At 40.8% G+C, this 9,798-nt stretch overlaps 1 long non-coding RNA gene across 2 annotated transcripts; it reads right to left on the bottom strand.

Annotated features, from left to right (window-relative positions):
- Window positions 1-4,971: 4,971 nt before the first annotated feature.
- Window positions 4,972-9,676, bottom strand: LOC144943291 (uncharacterized). 2 transcript variants are annotated; one of them, XR_013639476.1, is made up of 4 exons: window positions 9,587-9,676; window positions 7,393-7,475; window positions 6,308-6,455; window positions 4,972-5,460 (listed from the first exon to the last, which is right to left on the bottom strand). It is a non-coding gene; the product is annotated as an uncharacterized LOC144943291 (long non-coding RNA). The 2 variants fall into 2 exon arrangements; XR_013639477.1 differs by lacking the exon at window positions 9,587-9,676 and adding an exon at window positions 9,055-9,464.
- Window positions 9,677-9,798: the final 122 nt, after the last annotated feature.

Genomic DNA, 9,798 nt, shown 5'->3' with positions numbered 1-9,798 from the left:
TCTCTGTAATCCGATTATATTGATGAGATGAAGCAAGCTTTTACATCTTAACATGACATGCTAACTTGTGTACAACCTATAATTGGCTAAGAATAGTAGCCACAGGCAAAAAAAAAATCATTCGTGTGGTGCAGCCAGACTAGTTAAACTAAAGCTCCCTTCCATCCAAGGAATTAATTTATATTATAAAAGAGGTTTATGACCAATAATTCGTTGAGCTATCATTTGTGGTCAAGCCGCTCCTGAAAAGGGGATTTTTACCTCATTGGGCCTTACCTGGTAAAATATAGATAATTAAATAGTTAGCTTGTTATAATTATTCCTGGCTCTATACTCAGCAGTGATGCAATCGCCACCTATTCATTTCAATACAACTCGACCTGTCGGAGGGGCCACATCAGTTTCAGTTCAGATACGAGTCAAGTAGCAGGTCGCATTTGGCAAAGTAAGGAAAGTTGTAGGCGTGAAAGAGTAGGCCAAAATCACCTCTAGGGGAGCTCTTCACTCAAGGGACTATTCAGAGCGCTCTCGATTGGAGGTCTGTCTGCTAGCAGTGGCGTGAGAAATACGTTTCGGGGCTGCACCTTTAACTGTATCCACTGAAAACAGTGTCCAGAAATTGCACTCCGCCTGCAGAAATTGTAGGACATTGCACTCACCACACACTAGGTTCTTACATACACGTGCACCTTGAAAGAGACATCACTGTTCTTTTGTGACCAATTATATTCAGAATCACGGGCAAATCCAGCTAGAAATCCCACACTTTATTTCTCTTTTGTATGGTTGCAGTTCCATGTAATGTGTCGGTGAAGTCGTGACTTCCGCTATGATGAATATGCATTAGGGTGTATCGCAGCGTGCCTGAGTCGTATAAACAATTCCATGTGATCACAAATACTCACGTATAAGTGCCAGTATGTCCTTACCTGTCCTCTAAAAGCAATGACATTGTTCTCACTCCTCTATTTTGTGACCGTGTCTGGATCAATAAGCCATGGTATGGAACATATTTTATTTACAGGGTTATTTCATTGTCACCCAGCAAAATAGGCCAATGTTTCTCTTGCTTGGTGCTTATTGAGTGTGTCTCTTGTGTGCCTATGGCTGCCATTAGGACCCACGTGAGCTTTCACAGTGACCCCCAAAGGTCATATTATAAAGGCTCAGCTGTGACACCACTGATTTAGTTTGCAAAAATGAAACCTGTAAATTTAACATGCTTTTTCTCCATCATAAAAAAAACTAAATAAAATATTGCCATGAATTTTTAAACGGAAGGCAATGCAAGGGGGGATAACAGTCCTTTTGATATGAATGCAAGACCGCTAAATGTCATTGCTTATTAGCTCATTCACATGTAGTGGACTGCAACTTGTGCATTGTATTGCCTCGGTGACCTCATTTAAAAACAAAGAATGGAGCAGTTTATTTTGGGACTGCTAAACAAATATTTCACTCTCGTCAATGTCATTCTACACAAAGACAAGGATTCCTTTTTTAGGATGGCGAATTAACACCGGGAATGCAGTCACGTGAATGCAGTCACGTGACTACAGTCACGTGAATGCAGTCACGGTGTCATGGTTAGCACAACTTGACTTGCAATCCAGAGGTCATTGATTCAATCTGCCAGCACGGCAGTTGAAATGTGCAGGTTTCTTAAACCTCCCCACCGTCTCTGTGCCCACCCAGCAGCAATTATGGGTACACTGCAGTTCGTGAATCGGCAGGTCGCGTGTGGTGGGGTAAAGTGTGGGTACTATTCTCTCAAAGTGTCTGGCCAGGGTCCAAGAGGAGGTCGAATGCTCTCTAGAAGGGTTCTCTAGAGCTCCCTTTAGTGGAGGCCCTTCTGCCAGCAATGGTGTTGGCCAGCAATTACAGGCTGCACACTTGCCACCTCTATCTTGTCAGGTGACCAATGTGTGACACGTGCACACACACACAAAGGCAATGTCTCCATGCAAACAAGGTGGTGTCCATGACAATTAGTGTTGCTCATTTATGAAAATCCCATCTATATTTTTGAATGTTTGCACCTTATATTCAACACAATTTAATTCAACTGTTGAATGCTAAGTCATTGTTTGGATCGTTTTCCGTTTATTTTATTACCACGATAAACATGAGAATTCTAGCAATATATGCGAAGCGCCGAGCGAATTTTCTTACAATCAGATTCACACAGGCATGTTTAATTACACATGTAATCGGTTAATGGTGGAATTATCTGTGCAGCATGTACAATAATATATTGGTGCATTAAACAACGTTCAGATACGAATCTCTTATCATTCCAGATATATGAGCAGACATAAATAATGGACATGATTACTGCTAAAAACATACATAAAAACCTGATGCACTCATTTCTCATTTCATATGGATTTGTAATATTTAATATCAATGGATATATTAATGATGCATTGAAAGATTAGCCATTTCTCAGTCCAAAATGCGGATTTATTATTCCATGCTGTGTGCAGAATTGTGCATTAACGTATTAACATAAATAATGATAATGTACCGCCCTGTGTCAATTTATCACTGGATAAATGCCTTCCTATGCCATGTCAGTAATTATTTGACCATATCTTACCAAAACAGTGAGTGTGGGCTGGTGAAGGTATATACATATTTAGTGATTAATAGCATTTTGAGCAAACTTTTTCTTCATGTAATGAATTAAACACGATTATTAACAATTACAAATACAATGCAAACTAAACTATGTATACCACATTCGCCGAATAAGGCGATTCATCGGTTAAAATAAATTATGATGCTCACTCTACGTAGAATGTTGCAGTTAAGAATCAAGTTATGATTCATGAGAATTCTATGCAAATGTTAACTTTAGTATAATAAAACGAATGAAGCAGAACAAGACAGATAATACAAACAGGGCATGCAAATATAAAAAAAAATCTATATTTGAATTGAATTGGGACCCTGAATAGTGACAATCCATTGAATTGAAAGAGAATGTAATCATTATCCAGCTAATATTAACTATCACCTAATGTGTATGTGCATATATACGCACTAAATAAACAGTGTATACAAATACCATGCATAATTTACATGTGCAGCACTTTCACAAAAGACACTGCTGATATACAAAAAATAGATTACAATGAGGCCCCGATGATGGCAGTGTCACCCTGCATATGCAAGCTACACAATACAGATTTTAATCAAGTTCACCAGCATTTCTACACACGTATGCCATACAATACTAGGCAAATAAACATGCATATGATATACCCAAACATATATGTTCATTCCTTAAAATGAACACGGTAATATAATTAATGGAATAGTGCCAGAGTGTGAGCTGTTGAATGGAACGGTTCTGAAAAGAAGTTTACCAAGGAGATGGAGTGATAAAATCAGCTCGTATGCAGAAGTTGACACGATTGTGGGAGATGGTGGATGGCTTTGGGAGACCTTCATCTGGCAGTTGATTGATCATGGCTGCTGCTGATTATCAGTAAATGGCTCGGCACCCCATGTCACATCTAAAACATATGCCAACATCCTGCCAAATTGACTGAGCCTCCTGCAGGTCATGACCTTTAGTGTGGGATGCATTGTTATAAAGGCATGCCCGCAGGTCCATCCAAGCTGTCCGAACGATCCCAATAACATGGAACGATTCGTCATGGCTGTTCACGCATTAAATGGGGAACCCGAAAAAAGAAATATTTGAAAGAACTGTTCATTGCCACCTTCTTGTTCATGAAGGGAGTAACCTATTAGCATTGGTAAAGCCTTGTGTGTTTGTCTGTACACGTTGGGATGAGTTCATTTCAGTGTTTCCATCATGGTGCTTGGGATAATGTGCCAGGTCGAGGGGTTACCAGCCCCTCGCACACACTAACGAGTGGACTTGCCAAATACTGTTACCAGCTGTGTCAAGATTGGCCTCTATGGAGAAGGCTCGTGAAAAATGCTACTGGGCAGTTGGAGGCAGTCGTCCTCCAACAAGAACGGAGGGCAGAGTAGCGACGCTGACAATGAGCGGAGTTAACATTCAGCAAGGTGGCACAACAGGGGCCACAGCTGGAGCATCTGCCAGTCATTTTAGTCAGTCAACCGATGGCACTTTGGTCTGTCCCGTGATCTCCTGTCAGAGAGCCTTTGACACTTCACGTAGCCTTAAAGTGCACCTGGCCTGGCACAGGCGCCGTGGTGATGTCACCGCCACTTCGTGGAAAATGGCAGCTGTTGTTGTTAGGGTGAGTTCTGAAATCAAATTAATCTCTGGTGTTTTGTCTTCGATGGTCAAAGTCATGTAAATTTTGAATGATTTAAGGCACAAAGGTGGCATTGAAAATATCCTATATTTTTGTCGTGAAAAAAAAAAGAATTTTTAGATGGAATATTTAGCATTTTAAATATTCTTCTTCAGCATTGCTGTCAGTGCCTCTTCAATTTGGACCTGTAGCTACACATCTTTGACCTGTGACATTGTGGAGCCAGTGCTCACAGCAGATGCTCCAGCCTCCAGGATGGTTTGATATATGGGACAGCGGCTAGACAGCAGGGATTTCATCTCACTCGCCGGCTTCCAGAATTAACTTTTAGGATGTCTCATGCATGGAACAGTGGTAGGTTTTCATCTTTCAGCAGCTCAAAAAAGGTGAATATGTTACTACTGCAATGGGATAGCATGTGACAGATACGGGGATATCAATACCGCCCCACGATGTTGAGAGCTTGAGTGTCACACCACTGCCACCTCCTGACAGATATCAAAAAATGCATGACAAAGCACACCAGCAACTGTTGTGTATGCACCAAATAAAACACTGAACATGTTGTAGTCTTTAGGCATGCAACATCTTTGTGAATGTAACATTTCATAATTATGTATACACTCATATTCGGGGAAACATGAGCAATGTGACTCATTTATAATAAACAAATTTACAAATGCGATTGAAGATTATCAAGGGATTGTTTTAATGCGCTTTTTCAAACATATTGCAGTGTAAAAATCAACAACTGTTATTTACCATGTATGACTGCTGATGAGAATCAGAGAGGTGAAACTGGTTCAGAGTTTCACAAAAATGCTGCTGTAAAACATCCAGAAGGCCCGTAATCATCCAGAAGGCCGATCGTATGCTATTCAAAGTGAAAATGCCCCTTTACAAGTATCAAGTTGCTTAGATTTCTGTGGCGTACCAACAGCTTCATAAAATAATGCATGTGACTTTCCTCATCTCTTATTGCATCTGTATTTGAAATTGTTGCTCATTAAGTTGCTCCACGATTAACTAAATACCTCTACAGCTAAAGTAAACGGAATAGTGTATGTATAGCAATGAGAGCTTTCACTTTAATAGTATCCTAAATTGGTTATGAATTATATTTAGGTTTGACAGCCAAATATCTCCTCGGTGAACTTATTATGATGGGGCCAAGAAGATAAGTGCTTCGGTTTTAATGTCCCTGCAAACAAACAAAACAAAGAGGTTTTTAAATGTTTACATCAATTACACTGCATAACAAAAGCATGCAGATATCGCGACACAACACAGACATTTCACCAAGTCATATTAAGTTATATCATCATCAGTAATTGACCATCCATTGCTGGATGTCCTGAGTGACAGTGTAGAGATGAAGGCCTCCATAGGCTGTCATCACCCCTCATAGTTTTGCGATGCCACAATCCGGCTTGAGCCATTCAATCACTCTACCATCCCAGGCTCTCTCTCTCTCTCTTTTGGCTGCGATTGTTACCAGGTTCATCAAGGCATCACAGCTGCTCGCCATGTGTTCTGCCAAAGTCCACGTATTTAAGAGCTTAATGACATTTCTGATTAGTTTGTTCCTTTATCCATTTGTTCCTATTTTGGTCTCAATATATTTCACGATTTGCATCTCTCCAATCGTCTAAGCAGACTTTTTTTTTTACTTTAGTTCCATTTTATTTGTCAAGTATCTCAGATTGCGGTGTGCACTAAGACACATTAAGGCACAATTGCATGCCCTCTTTTCATTATAAAACTCCCGTTTTACAAAACTCCTAATTGCTCTTTCACGTGTATTTCACTATTTCAACCCCTATATACTTTCATTAAATGTCTTAGATACGTATCATATATTTCCCAATGTTGTCTTCCCAATAATTATAAACTTGTATGTGACCAAGATGTAACTTTTTATACTCAAAACATGCACACGTATGAACATTGAGTAACGTCATCACGAACATTTGTTACACATTAGCAGTGGTCAAATCGGCAAAACTAACATCAGCATTATGCCTGTATTGTGGGAAAAGACTCCACACCTCTGTGTGTGGCATGTAGGCTTCTCGGTAGGTGGTGATCCAGCGATAAGTGTCCAGGATTCCGTACACATCTGGCTGGGGGGCACTGCGTGGCTCAGCACGTCCCAACACGCTTGGGGTTTTGGGCCCCCCATTCACCTGAGCAAACCTACAGCACAATACACACCACTCATGTTTTGCTACTGCATTTCTACAATTATCTATTAAATTATTAACATTATGTTAATACATGTTAAAACCTTGTAAAACTCTTTAGCATGCACTATAAACAATACATCATGTATGCAAGCCACAATCTGTGAACACATTTTAACATTGGTCACTGATGTAACTGATGCCTATGCATGTTGGGCAGTATATGGGAAACCCAGACGAGTTGGTGGGCCACACAAGCGGCCCTCCATCACTTCAGTGGGCCGCGAGCTTGACACTGTGCTTGTGCACTCATCGTGACCCCACGCATCTCCCCGGAGACACACCGAGACCAGGCCACCACGAGGGGCCCCAGAGCCTGCATGCAGCCCACGGGCCACAACTGATGTAGGGTATTATCCACAGCATGCCCTATATACCTTACAGGTGTTTATTGACGCCCAATTAAAGCCATTACAAGTTATTGGTCAGCGACCAAGGGGAAATATCATAGTTGGGATTTAAAGAATGTGTTGTGATACATCACATTGTAAATACTTGGGGTATAATTATTCATAATCATCATTCTCACACAAGCAATTTTATGCAAGGATCGTGAAGAACCTAATAATAAGAACAAATTCATTAATTCATGCATTATTACCCCTACTACTAAAGAATTACAAAAATATAAGTGTATGAACTTTCTGGCTGCCATATGCTCTAGTTGTCCTCTAGATAAACAGGCCCTGACCATGGAAAGTTGACATCTCACCACTGACTGAGGACTACCAACAGACATGGGCACCAACTTATATTCATTGAGAATGTGCAAAATATTCAACGTCTTCGATTCCCACTGTTGTACAGGAGGGCTGCAGCAATTACAAATGAGTGGAATGGCTTGTGTGCAGAATGAATGACGAGGGTTTTGAAGTATTGCATGTCGGTACCGGTTGGGAAGCATGTACGAGGGGTGGGTCGCCACAAATTTGTTCGGAATGCACTTTCCAGGCTCCATGCTCCACTGCTCTGTCTGTCAGAGGGCAACAGGTCTGCTGCAAGATTAATATTTCACACGTGAAGCGTGGCCGCTAGGTCCTCGCACTGGTGCGAGGTTAACAGCACTTGTTGTTTTGCACAAATGTATTTTATTTATTCTTCAGTGGTATTTCTTTGGGATTTATGAAAATAAATAAATGTTTCAATGAAAGCACAAGCATGCTTGGTAATTCACTATGCAATACTGCAGTGCAGTGGATAATTTGGAATTTAAATTTGTACATGAATCACAGCATGACATGCAGAGAATGCAAGCTTGTTCTAAAGTATAATTACGATATTTCTGAGCAATAACACACTCGTACATGTGTTCATTTATTCACCACGGTTGTAGTTCAAACAGCGTTGGAAACCCTCATATTATGTTCTGACATTGCCCTTACAATGTGCTGCTTGCTTATTTACGAACTCTGTATTATATTTACATACTGTACAATAAATACTTCGGATGTATAGTGTATGTGCAAAAGAGTGCATGCATTACTATATTACTGGTAGGAACCTCCTGGTTACACCAGCCCACAGGGGATTATTGTGTCCGTCCGTTGTGCAGGGAGGGGCTGGTTGGGGAGGGAGGGGACCCTGGCCATTGACCGAGCAACCCAACGTTCCTACCAGCTCCCTCCGCAGGAATGTGTTAATACAATAACAAAATCTAAATCGTAAGCCTGGACATCTAGAAATCAGTTTTTATTACAATATATTGTATATTCTTGATTCTTTCTTGGTTATTTCGGTAAAGTCACGTAACTTTACCAAAAGAACCAAGAATATGAATCCCTGCAGTCACGAAAGCTTTAAATCGAAATATATTGTATAGTATGCAAATACTGTACAGGGTGGTCCAGACGTCCTGTGGCCCCCATTTAATTATCTAAAACGTAATATATTTGTTTAAAGTATTGTATATTCAAAACTGAAATGAATATACCAAACATTGTTGGAGGTCAATTAATTGCGGGTCACAAGACATCTGGACCATGCTGTACAATGTCAAGATGTAGTGAGATGCCCATAATCGAGGTTTGTGGGTTAGATCGCGTAAGTATAAATGTTGTGTCGAAACCCTCCACCACCCGACAGCCAATTAGTAAGGGATTTGCCACGTAAACAAAACGCCAAATAGTTACTACTTCAGCCCACCGGTGTGTTGGAGAGTAAATCCACAACATTTACGTAATATTGGTCGCGAAAGCCTACGTGTAGTGAGATGTATTGATAGTTTATTCTGTTCAAATTAAAGCAACGCTATAAAATACATTTTAATATTGAGCCATTCCAATTTTAATATACACCACAAAGTCAACCTTTGCTGATGACGGCAGGACGAATTCTTTAAGTATTGTAATTACGTGATGAAGTACTGCACTGAACTCGAAACACCACCTAAGTGCCATGGGGCAGCAGCCCATGACGAACAACGACTGTGCATTGAATATGACACCACTGATTTCCTGCACATTAGCACTAGTTAATTATATAATTGCAATATAAATCATAATAAGTCAAAATCAACGACGGACACCTTGACCCATGTTCAGGACTGGGTCTACCTGTTCCGTCTAACCCACAGTACTCATCTTCTTGGTTCTTTCGGTAAAGTCACATAGAAGGGAAGTAACAAAATAATAAAAATAAAACATAATAAAATAATTCTCACGACGTTTCGGCCACAACGCAAGCAGCCGTCCTCAGGTGAAGAATGAAACACCACCAAGCTTGGAGCGTATATTTAAGCTGGGTTGGAGGGGGGAAGAAGAGCGCCTTGACAAAATAATTTGCATATCAAGAGGAATTTAGCATATTTATGGGAAATGCGTAGGAGGTGGGCGAGGGGTTTCAAAGTCATATTATGCCCGTGCATTATGCAGGATTAGCAGCATCAAAAGTACTCAACCACACTACACTGCAGGTCACAACTCTTACCAACACTGATGACGAACTTACCCCGAAGTCAATAATCATATTAACCAGCAGTGGATCGATCACGGCTGGCAACACAGCTTGTGAAACTCGATCAATATTAATGACAGTGACACACAAACAAGCCACGTAACAGAAACACGCGCACAGAACCGTACTTACAAACCAGCTGTCGTTAATAAACCAGAGTCAAAAAATTGGGTTTTAAAAAGAGACAACCATCGATGACGTGCACACACGTGGAGACCAGCGTACAACAAACGCACGTGGTTGCCTGGGCAACGGGCGACCAATCAGAAACACAACTTATTTTCAGCATCTGTCTTCAAATGACTTCCGTGTCTTGGTGCCTCCTCCGACGCTGAATTGCGGTT

Source organism: Lampetra fluviatilis, chromosome 30 (assembly GCF_964198595.1).
Source record: "Lampetra fluviatilis chromosome 30, kcLamFluv1.1, whole genome shotgun sequence".
Lineage (NCBI taxonomy): Eukaryota > Metazoa > Chordata > Hyperoartia > Petromyzontiformes > Petromyzontidae > Lampetra > Lampetra fluviatilis.
This window is presented reverse-complemented; position numbering and strand designations above follow the sequence as displayed.